We start from the raw sequence: 13,144 nt of genomic DNA on the forward strand, positions 1-13,144 counted from the left end.
CAATGATAACTACACAGTGGAAAGTCCCGGCACTATAGCCACAATGAGAAGTGTTTCTGTGATGTACTGAAGTAGAGGACAGCCAGATCTTATGAAATATCTAGCGAAGTGCTGACAGCCTCTGAGCCATCTGTAATTTGGCAACAGGTGTAGAGGCTAAGATGGATCAGAGTAAAGGTCAGAGATGTGAAAAGTCAGTGGAAACGCAGCAGTTGATTAGAGACCGCTCCATCACGCTGACAGCTGCATTCAGATATAATAAACATAAAATGATGTTTCACTTTGGAACATTGTATTGCCTACAGAAAATAGAATCAAGAATGTGGACATGTATTTTTTACCCGCCTTTTTCTAAGAGCTCTCTATTTAAAAATGGAAGGGTCTGATCATCTTCCCATGAGCTCTTTGTAAATGCAGCCATAAAGAAAGGTTGCTACGTGTCTTGACCCACAAGAAGAAGAAAAAAGGCAGATTTGGGACATTATGAGTTACATGCCTTGAGGCGTTCGCAGCATTTTGTCTTTTTGTTGTTATTTCTGAGTCTAAAGGCTGACTGAATCACAGTGACAGCCTGTTTTAGTGGCTGACTTGTTTTGGGAAATGGAGCCAAAACCACTGAACACTGCTATACACCAAAATGAACTCACTCGCACAATTTGAGTGAACTTGTAATGAACTCCTGCCTCCTTAGTTTTATAAAACCTTGTTTCTTAACTCATATGAAGTACAATGCAGTATGATATAAATATATTTTATACATTTGATGGATCCATCAGGGATTTTCCAAACTCATGAAATGTGTTTCAAGTATTGTTCATTCTTCTCTTGGTGCATCCTACGCAGTGAAACATGGTTCAGACGTGCATTAATCACCCAGCTTTCACTCCCTATTGAGGTAAAAGAAATCAATGACTGTACATGCTGCCATCTGACACACAGAAGCTCCTGAGTTACTACAGTTTCCAGACTAAGCGGTTCAGAAAGAGTTCAAAAACACTTCCATAATGTAAAATAAACATGTTTAATATGATAAACTATACTCACTATACCACAGGGCTTAACTTCACACTATCAATAAATAACATTTTTGACCAAAATTATTCAAGTCGCATTTGGTTTATCAAGTGTTTTTGATGAACAACTGCTGATAAAAATAGAATGTAAACTAACATACTATAGAAGGAGGTGTGTCCTACTTTTGAAGTGTAGTAAAGCAAGTATTAATACCATTCTGCATTGATTTGGATTTATTGAGTCAAATGACATGGACGATATTGAAAATAATCAAAAAATGTTAACAAACATTTCAGAATTTTCCTTAAAATGGTCAAATAAAATAGAAAGTGAATACAAATAAAATAAAAATACACTTCCTGTCTGTGAAACTGAGTAAGCTTGATGTGTAAATAAGCAACTGTTTGCTAACAAGTCACTATAAAGGTGATAATACTGTATGTCAGTGTGGAGTTCACAGCTTGTTTCACTGTGTGTGTGTGTGTGTGTGTGTGTGTGTGTGTGTGTGTGTGTGTGTGTGTGTGTGTGTGTGTGTGTGTGTGTGTGTGTGTGTGTGTGTGTGTGTGTGTGTGTGTGTGTGTGTGTGTGTGTGTGTGTGTGTGTTTAACTATTTTAAGCAGCAGCTGGGTGTGGTTTGACAAGATATCACGCAGTTATTAGGTTTTAATACGCCTCCCTTATATCAGAACATCTGGCCTGACAGTCAGCAGCAGCAGCAGGTGCCCTCTCTCCATAACAAACACTGGCCATGCGCAGACCAAACTTTGAACCCTGTGCAAACTGACAGCAGCAGTGTATGACCGAGACATCAACACAGTGTGTGTGTGTGTGTGTGTGTGTGTGTGTGTGTGTGTGTGTGTGTGTGTGTGTGTGTGTGTGTGTGTGTGTGTGTGTGTGTGTGTGTGTGTGTGTGTGTGTGTGTGTGTGTGTGTGTGTGTGTGTGTGTGTGTGTGTGTGTGTGTGTGTGTGTGTGTGTGTGTGTGTGTGTGTGTGTGAATAACAGCAGAGCGGAGCAGCCCACCCTTCAAATATTTACCCTGGGTCCAAGTCAGTGCAGAGGGCATCTGACACTCATCTCACTCTCATTCCAGCAGACATGATGCCCAGCACGACAACGGAGTCACATTAGAGGACTGGGAAAGCATTGCGGGGGTTTGAAAACACTTATTGATTTTAATGACACACAATGTTTCAATAATTCCCCAAGAATATAATCTCTCTCTTTTTTGTCATGTATGTTGTGTTTTCTTTCTTATCTCTTTATACAATTCATTTTTCACTTATTTGTGTGCGTTTGACCTCAGTGACTGAACATCTTGTTTTCTGTGATCTCCAGTGGTTTTACTTTTTATTACCTCGCTGCAGTGATGTCACAGTGTGCTGCCAGGTGTGTCAGCACACTGTGACATCATGTGGTTAAAGGTGCAATAAAGCAGTTCATACACTGCTCTGTTCAAGTTCTGTGAATTATCTAGGGTAACCGGGTCATGATTTATAGAAACAGACATTGTTTCTGAGTTTTTCAACCCAAGCCGACTGCAATCTACTTCCATTATATTCGAGGGAAGGCAGACAACTACACAGTTTATGTTTTGAACACCCTGAAGTTCACACTAACACAAGCTAGCACTACAGGTAAGAAGAGAACGTGCATTGTTGTTTTTGAAGGGAACTGTTTCCTTAACAAAATGTAATGGGGAAATGTAACAGACACAGGTTCAGGGCATTAGGATGTCAAATAATTGTTTGATGAGCTTATAGTATCAGACACATTAAATCTGTTTTGGAGGCCCAATATGCGTACTTTTAATAGCATTTAGATGCCTTTAAATATAAAATCTCTATAAATATCTCTCCACAAGGTTCACATGTCTCCATCTTGAGATGAAGCTATACTAAGACCTACTTGCTGCATTCTTGACATCTGTCCCATCGGTGACTTCACATTAAAATGACACAACGAGTCAAGCTCTTCTGCTGGAGTCGGTGTTGCAGTGAAGGGAGTTTGGAGCTGTAAGCGTGAACTCGATTTGTGTCATATGAGCTCAGTTAGTAGTCTATCACGCTGGCAGCTGCAGGAACGCAAAGAGAAATTGAGGACAAGGGGGAAAGACACAAACAATCTTGACAGTCTGCTAGAACAGAGAGAAGAGAGGCACGTAATCATTCACAGAGCATAAAGGTAACTTAAAAATTGGGTGCCAAAATCAACTTATATGACCGCGGCGATGACATGCCCTCAATTTCTCTCTGCTTTAAGTGCAAGTACAAATGATTATTAATGCATTATTCACAAAACAGAGCCTTCTCCCCCAATTTTCTCCACTCAAGCGCGTCCTCTCCCTTTGATGATATAACCAAAGTGAGAGGGGAGGAAAGCGAGAGAGTGCATAAAATGGAGGAGTTCAGAGGATGGCTTTTCTCCTGGGAAGACAGAGCTCTCACCCCCAAAGGGGATCCTGCTCTCCTCTGAAAGAGTTTGAATCTTCCTGCAGACCAAACAGCAGCATTTACACATCAGTCAACAATCCACTTTGGCATGAGTGCAACCAGACACATCAGTGCCAAGCATGGACCCGCTTACTCTGACTGGCTTTCCATCAAACAGGTACATGTAGGGTATCCCTTCACATGTCGCTTCCTTCTTTATCAATAATATAGTCATTTAAGATTTACATGAAGGCAGAAATGTGAACATTTTTAAAAGGCAATCCGAAAAAACGACCGGGGAGAAGAACCTCAGAATTCAGCAGGGATTTCTTTGAACTCACGGATCCAGATATGGCAGCAGCAACAATTGGATGAACGCGCTGCAGCGAAGATGAAAGGCAGTCAAACTTGTAGACGTAATAAGTGGGCCGAGGCCTTTCATGATTCATACTGAGGCTTCATCCTACCGTTCAGGCAGGCTATGATCCCAAATGTTGAATAGGCTTATATCTCTGGATTCTTTGTGGAGCGATAGAAAGCCAATTAACCGCCTTCTCACTGTTTTAAATGTGTGCACATGGGATTTCAGAAAGGAAATTGCCAAAGTTATGATGATGTTCTTTCACAACGCATGAAGCTGCAATTAATTCAGATCACTCTTTAATCTTGTTTAGACTGTATGCAAATAGAAAGTGTGTCTCGTTAATTTTTGCCTCGATTTCATGCCCACCTGTCCTCTGATAACCTCTTTCCTGCCATTTTCGCTGCCTGACCTGCTCCTCCCACCAGCTTTACCGCTTCCCATTTCCTCGATTACCTCAGTCATAAATACCGGCCCACTTCCTAGTCCCTTGCCATGATTTTCTTTTTGTTTCATGCAAAGCTCTCCAGCATTCCCAAATTCACTTACTTCTCTTTTCCTGGCTCATCGTAGTTTGTTAATTTTTGATTCGTGGCCTTGGCCTTCTCTGGCTCTTTGTTTGCCTTACTGGTTTATGTCCTCTACTTGTGTTTACAAATTGAAGATTTTGGACTCATTAGGACTTCGTAACACACTGAAACTTTCTTCTATTAGCATGTCTCACAAAGCTTCGCTGCCTGACTTGTGTTTGCTGTGTGATAGCACTACTAACTGTTTTTGATCCACATCTCCATTATTATTATGATTTTGCTTATTGGCACTCTGCATGACAAAACTGTTAACACTTTTTTCCATTATCTCCAAGAACTTCATTTTGATTGTGCTATTTTACTTATACTTTGCTTATTTGCATGTGTCAAAAATGGCAATACTTGGTATTTAATGCGAAGTCACCGATGGTATCGTTTGGCTGAGTTTTGTCGCTTTGCATTGGATATTGAGCATGGGGCTGCTGTTGAACATTAGCCTTCTGTCTAACAATGTAGAGACATGTTGAATACTGTGCGTTGTCCTTTATGAATTAATGAAGGAACTCGTTAATTAAATAATTTGCTGATACAAGTTGTGTTTTCGTCTGTTCTGTGCCAGGCACTGTTGCATAAACTAACGCTTTGACATTTTGTTTAGTAGGCTTTTTTATTTTCATTCCAGGAGGAGGAGAAGATTGTTGTAAATCAAAAATCCGAATCCCTCTGCGTAAAAAAGTTAAAATCTAATAATAGAAGGGAATTTATGTAGAAATATTCCTGTTTAACTAAACAAGATTCTGTTTTCCCCCATTTCTTTTTTCAGTTTGCAGGATTAAGAATATCACACTTATCATGGATCATATAGTTTTTTATTACATCTATTATTTCTCTCGTTTCTCTCCAAATCAGATCGGTCTAAAGTTGCACCATGGCCATGCTGCTGATTCGGCTCATGTTTCTCTGGAGTGTGCATATGCCCAGAGAGAGGGATGTCAGCAATAAATAGATTAAAGTGTGTAATGGCCCAATAACCACTCCCGCACTGCTCCACCATGCCCGGGTGATTCATTAAAAAAAAGAATGCAGCTGTTGAGTCTGACTCAAATTCAGATTTTTGGATTGAGCAAGAAACTTGAGGTAACTATGCCTGTGTGTTTGTATACAGAATATGCAAAAGAAGACCGAAAGACAACACGTATATGGAAATACGTATTCAAGGGTAGGCATGAATGTAAGTACAACCCTTTGTGTGTGTGTGTGCCAAGGTGTGCATGTGTCTTAATAGGAAGCAGTCACAGGGCTGCTGACGGCTCCATAAAGGAGTCTTTGAATGGCTTTGCTCTGGTAAATTCATAGCAGATGTGAGAGGAAAGAATATCCACCCAGGTTGAGTGGCCCTTCACTGGGAAGGCGACAGGAGTCCAATCCAGGGTAGGCAGACAGGAGCCAGGACACACACACACACACACACACACACACACACACACACACACACACACACACACACACACACACACACACACACACACACACACACACACACACACACACACACACACACACACACACACACACACACACACACACACACACAACCCAATCAGCCAGGAGGGAACTCTGCACTGCACTTAACAGGAGACAGGAGTTTTTCTTTGAGCCACTCTGGCTTTTGAATTTAAAAATAATTCTCCCTTTATTTACTGGAAGAACAACTTCCCTGTGTTGGTCTGGGGGCAGGTTTTCCATTTAAGTGTGCAAGTTCAGGCCAGGTGTGGGCTCCAGCGATGGCCGTTCCACAGTGGATCATGCCTCCTGGTTCCCTCTGGACTCACGGAGTCTGGAGCGCTCTGTGGCCAGGCTGTTTGCCACCTTTCCTGGCCCTGACTGACGCCAGAGGAGGGGTGTGGGGGGGTGGGGGGAGACTGGCGCCTCACTGCCAATTAACATCCTCTCACACTGAGAGCATGGCCAGGTAACACATGATAGGCCACAGTCGTTCGAGCAAAGAGCCTGGCAGACATTCAGGTGAGGTGAGACTTATTTAGTTATCCCTGCACTGGACATCTGTCTGCGATATTACCTGAGGCAAGGGTGAAAGTCGAAGGAAGTGTTAGCTTAGCACAAAGACAAGAAATGAGGTAGATAGCTAGCTCAGCTCTGTCCAAAGGGCCCACCAACATCTGTAAAGCTCAATGACTCAACACACAGTCAATTTGTGTTATCAATAAGTGAAAATGTTGACAGGACTACAGGGCATATATATATACCTGTATAACTGTTTATGCTAAGCTAAGGAAGGTAGCTAGCTAGCAGACACTTCATATTTCAACAGTCTGTCACACAGAACGATTTTAAACGTAAATAATAACAAATCAGAAGGAAAAACAGATTAAAAAATACAGATTTCAATATTCTGACACAGAACGATTTTAGAAGCAATGTCTTTCTATTGGTAGTATGTTTCGTGCCTGCACCAAATAATAACAAATTAAAAGGAAAAAAAGATGACAAAAAATACAGATTTCAGTATTCTGAGGCTCTGAGCCCCCTTTCTTTTCCTCGCGGACAGCAACAAAACTCCGACATTATACAATTTAAAATAAAAGGGATAGGGTTAGGCTTAGGGTAAGATATTGAGTAAGAAAATGGTTTATGAACCACTCAGCTTCTGGTCTTCCAAGAAAAGACGTGGTGCAGGCACAAAACATACTACAAATAGAAATACATTGCTTTTAAAATTGTGTTGGTGAACACGAATCAATTGATTAAAATTAATCTTGTGACTATAACACGAAATGCCGTGAGACTGAGTTGAATATTTACCATGCAGACCAGACACAGGTATGTTGAGCTGAAACTTGTTTTCAAGAGTGTGTCTGAGCATATTTTCCTAAATGTTGAACACATTTATTTTAAAAGTCACCTTCTATGTGAGCTAGACACTGTAAACCACAACTTGACCACAACCATTCCTTTGAGCACTGTAAGAGCACTGGCCCTGGGTGAATAGTAAGTGTGATGACTAATTATAAAACAATCTTGAAACTATCTGCATTTGTAACTTGACAAAAGTGTAAAGTTCCCTGCTCTGTGTCAGCAGAACTTTAATTAAAAGTAGTCTGGAACCTTTATCACGTGGGGGCACTGAAGCTCATTCACACACTTTCTGTCTCCTGAATGCAATTACAACTGATAGAGCGGGGGTTTAGCTTTATTACCTGTGTTGCTATAAACAAGGTGTGCATAGAATGAGCTTTTTTTTTTGGTTAAAAGTGATGAGGGGGTCCATGTGCCAGCTCATAAATGAGGCCCCAGCACTTTGTATCCGGAGGCGATTTGGTAAACACAACACGGGCTCAGTCTCACTCGTAAACTGCTGCTCCGACTGTGACCACAATGCAAGAGCTGAAGCAGTGTCAGGCTTTGGTTTTAATATATCGCAGAAAACTTTCCAAAGACAGTTTGCAAATTCATTAAAACCACAAAACAGGATGGATGGATGTTAGGTGTTGCCCTCTAGTTCGTGGCTCCTTAATGTGCTCTAAGCCGGTTGACAGAGGTGATCTTGCATGCAAGGGTGCTTCTGGAAAACCAGACTCTGGAGAGTAAGCAGATTTTTGTGTAAGCAATACGCCCTCCTCTGTGTGTGGGGGCAACAGGCACTTTGTCTGTAATTCAGGCTGTTCCATCTGAGCGCAACTGAAAACAAACAGCAAGAAGGTACATTTCACACCCAGAGCACCTCCTTAGCAGATAAGGTGCTCTGTATCTCATGTCTGCATCTCGTCTCCTACACGCCTTTGCATTTGTTGGTCTATTTTCTGCTTTTTTTCTGCCATCTGTCTACCTTTTATTTTGCTAGTTCTGCTTCTCTGCCTTCACTCCACACTCAGATGAAACTCAGTTGATAGACAAAGCTTGGGGGGGTTGGCTGGCGGGCATGGCTTTCACTTTTAATTAAAACTTCACACCCAAATAAATGTAGCCGAGTATCACACCCACTCATATCGCCCTATGAAAAGAGCCCGTCGGGGCCAGATGTTTGCCTTAGCGAGGATAAATATCTAAGTGGCAGCTTTCTCTGTAAGGGAATCTGCTCCCTCTGTCGTTTTGTCGGATTAGCTGGGGTAGGGAAAACATGGGGATCGTGTTCCGTGCGTTTCCCACTCTCTGGCTGTTCAGCATAAACACCATGAGTTCTTGGCCTCCCTCACATCCGCCTCCTCAGCTCCTCCGCCACTCTCCTCGGCCCCTGGGGTTCACAGCACAGGGTTTGTTTTAGCACAGCCCCGGCAGAGTGTTTGGTTGTGTTGTGTGTCACACTGGGTGAGTGTTTGATTATGTCGAGTGTTACATAGTGCGGGTGTGCATGAGCAGAGAGGAGGGGGATGCTAATCCCTCTCTGCTTTGTCCTCTGCTGCACAGCTTTGGTCTTTGCAGGACACTTTACACTGGAGCTGTGGAGGAATTCATGTAGCTGCTGGAGGGGGGGGGTCTCATAGTCATGAACATACACACAAAATGAAAGAGGAAGGTGCTTGCTTATGAAAAAACCAGAGAGAAAGGATGAGAAAGGACACCTTAGTTTTCTAAGTCATATTTCTTTCTTTTTCTGCGTTTTATAGCCATGCTCACAAACTATGAAATGAACTTCCAGCTTAAATTATTCTGTAATATTCTATTTTGGTACCATCAAAAGAATTGATCCTACTAACGAGTATTGTCTTTGTTTGCTGATAGCAAACAATTAACGAGCACTGTTGCACTACTTGACATGTTCTTTCATTAAGATGAATCTGGGCACTGAAGTTTTAACTCGACTCAGCAACATGTGCCTTGCTGCCGTTAATATTACCTAGAATGCAAAATAATCCACATCTAAATAAAACTGTCCTGGACAAATGGCAAATGCACTATATATCTCTGTTTGCAAAAATTGACAATGCCATGCAATTTAAAAAAAATAGTTAACCTCCTTTTTGTAATAAAACTATATTCGTGAATAGTTTTACGTTTTTTGTGGCAGAGAAGTTGGAAGTAGAGAGAACATCATGTGGTGTTGGGATGCATGGTGCATGGATTTGCTGATAAACAGAGAAAATAGAATATCACCATCCGTAAAAGAAAGATATTTCTCTTGTTGCAAAGTGGGTGGTATGTGTAATTGAACAATGTTTGTCTCCCCTCTGTGCAACCCGCAAACCGCCGGCAAAAGTCCGTAGGAGGATGATGCTTTACGCGTAATTTCGTATCATTCTGCAAACTTTTTTGGCAAATGAGCGCAGAGGAAAGCCATTTGTTCATACCACCCACAATGCAACCATACAATAATGGTTCAAAATCATCAAAGTTTCCCTTTAAGATTCAATGTCCCATCATCATGGAAGATGAAGCAAGTGATGTTTGAAGAGAAGAATTTTTTTGGCAAAAGTTAACGATGCACGCTTTTCTAATGAGTAAGCCCTTTTCAGCCCTGTTTGTCTTTGTTGTGGAAACAAGGCCGTAGCATGAAGCACCTGGCCCAGTATGGTTCTGGTTTGGGGCTACAAACCGGCCCCACTAATAGGCACTCGAGGCCCCCCCCCACATCCGCCTATACCATGTTCCACTTAATAAGGTTCTACCCTGGGCTGTAAACAAGCCCAGATGCAACCCCAAAACACACACAGGAAATGTCTCATGACCATAACAACACAAGGACCCTGCCAGCTCATGCATGATGGGGTGTGAACAGGAAGGCTGATCCTTGCAGGTTTTCTCCCTCTCTGCTCCACAAGCATTATCCTGAGGGAAAGGGCTGCATGTGGTACTGCTGCTCCAGCTATTGGCCTGCGTGCCAAATCCTCACTGTCCGCCAAGATCATCACAGACCGCTGCCTTGCTCCTTTTCCACAGCTTACAGTTACAGTATGTACACAAACCACAGTTTATTCAGCACTGTGTTGGACCTGGCATGTCAGCTTTGACACGCCACAAAAGGAACAATGTCTGCTTCCACACAAAGAGCATCTCTCATGCAACAAGGTTTTTATTTTACTTCTAGGGGGGCTGAGACCTTGACAAAAGGTCCAGTGTTAGCGTGAGTGTGGCCCCAGCTGGTTCCCTTTACTACACAGACTGGCTAATGTACAGTGATCAGCCTGAGTCAACAGTCCTGGCCGGAAAAAAGGGCTTAATTGATGATAGGAAATGTGTGTGCCAAATGTGTTTGAATCACCCCTGAAATGTCCTGTTGTGTTTTCTGTCTCATGTTGTTCACAAAATACAAACAACCCTGGACAACCTCAGCACTAACTGTGCTCAAACTACAAATGTGAGTTAATTAACATTTTCATTTGGAGAAACAAGAGCAGGATGTAAAAATAGTTTCCACCGGTGATACGACGAGGACCCACAATCTTACACACATGGCACCAAACATAAACACTCACTGGCACCACACACACACACACACACACACACACACACACACACACACACACACACACACACACACACACACACACACACACACACACACACACACACACACACACACACACACACACACACACACACACACACACACACACACACACACACACACACACACACACACACACACACACACACACACACACACATACAGCTTTTCCTTAATTAGCCAATTACGTCGCTCAATACAAACCTTTGAGCTGGTTCACAAAGGACTTTTATACCTTTAGACAGTCTGGCTGAGTAAAATACCTCCTCTGTTTGAGACTGCTTCGTGGGCCGACTCACTTTTAAAGGAAAAGTCCAACATTTTGGGATAAACGCTTATTTGTTTTCTTGTTGGGAGTTAGAGAAGAATAGCCTACTCTCCTCCTGACCTCTCTGACCACTAGCAGCCATTAGCTTAGCTCAGCATACTTTTAGGAAACAGGATCGGCAAATCATTCTTTATTAACGCCTTATATTATTAGATTAAATATAACTATAACACAGAGGATAATGATAGCTTTAGTTGTTTGCCAAGATTTGCTCAAAAAACCTCCTCAAAGACATGGAAATTATAATTTTAGAGCATTAGTCTGACACTTTCAAAGCTAATTTGCTTTCTTGATGAGAGTAAAATCAAAAGATTGATTGCACTCTAATGTCTGCACAAAAAATTGAAAAGAATAAAATGCAACTTTATTATCTGCAGCAGGTTAGCTTAGCCTGGCTCTTTCAAATGCTAAATAAATCTTCCTGCTTTTAAAGTTTACATCTTGATAATATTTCTTAAAATCCTACAAAAACATTAAAACACAAGCTCTCATAAATCTGCAGGTTCAACTTTTTACATTTTGTTGGTTTTACACAGAGCTAAACTAAACAAAAGACTGGAAACAGCTAACCTGGTTATGTCCAAAGGTAACAAAATCACCTCTTCAGTGTTCTAATTAAGATATTATTATTTATATAATTTGCCCAAAAAGCATTTAGACTTAACCCTCCTGTAAAAAGTGTGAATTTTTGCACATTTGGATAAAACCAAGCTAACGATTTCCCACTTTTTTTCAATTATGCAGTGCTAGTTTTTAGCTGTAGCTTCATATTTAGCATACCGACATGAGAAGCAGCAGTGCCGCAGTGCTAAGTTTTGCAGAGCGCACATCATCTGGAAACTTCATGAGTCTAGACTAGACAATATGAAACACGAAGGGAAAAAACGCAGACAAGAACAAACTTCAAAACTCAAAATCAAAGAGTGTGAAACGCAACGGAGAATAGCAGATCCGTACCGAGCCCCGGGCCGGGGATTGTGGGAAGTGTGTGTGTGTGTGTGTGTGTGTGTGTGCGTGTGTGTGTGTGTGTGTGTGTGTGTGTGTGTGTGTGTGTGTGTGTGTGTGTGTGTGTTCGTGTGTGTGTGTGTGTGTGTGTGTGTGTGTGTGTGTGTGTGTGTACGTACGGGTGGAGGGGTATGCCTGTGGAGGGGTGTGCCTCCTCTCTCAGAACACAGAGCCGAGGGGTGAGTCTTTGATGGCGGAGCGTGACATGAGCACATTTGGGATGGGGGTGCAGTGGCAGTGTGACAGCAGACAGACTTGCCAGACGACAAGACCCGGGATCTGAGCGGTGCAGATCCACTTTTTGTACCTGTTGACAGAATATATGTTCCAAAATCCCAACTCACATTAACTGTCCTGCTTGAGCCTTTACATTTGTTTAATAGAAAAATCTCTATTCTTGAGTTAAAGATGCAAAGGGGCGCATGTGTGGGTGTGTAATCTACCCTGCAGTTGGAGCTGTGTGATTGGTTGATCACCCCTTTAGATATTCATTCAATGGCACAAACAAAACCACAGGGGTTTAAAGATGTTCAGGAGGGCCAGAGCAGGTTTCAGGGCCGAGCTTAGACTCCCACATCCTGTCCCTTTCCACTCCTAATCTATAGAGTGTTTCTAAAAGCTCTCCTTGCATGGGTTTGTGTTCTTTGTTGACGCTGTTTTCAAAATGTGTTCCCATCCTTTGTAACTCCTGCTCCCTCTCTTTTTCTCCAGGGAGAGACTCTTTGGTACAAGAGATTAGAGCGGGTGCTGCCTAGCAACTGAATAAAAATGGCAGCTACAAAAGGGGCGCTCTCACTCTCCAACGTCTGACCTACATAATCCCAAACCTCTGATCGTGCAACATAACAACATGATGAAAGGCCCGCTGTGATTTAACCCTCAAACAAATACTTGCCATCACTGACCCGCTAGCTCAAAGAGCAATCTCGCCGCTGCAGAGCACCAAAGGGTGACTTCAGAAATCTTGACGGTCCCTAATTAGAAAGGAAGAAGGGGTCGTGCACACTATTGGA

This window comes from Notothenia rossii, assembly GCF_949606895.1.
Source record: "Notothenia rossii genome assembly, chromosome: 4".
Taxonomy (NCBI): Eukaryota; Metazoa; Chordata; class Actinopteri; order Perciformes; family Nototheniidae; genus Notothenia; species Notothenia rossii.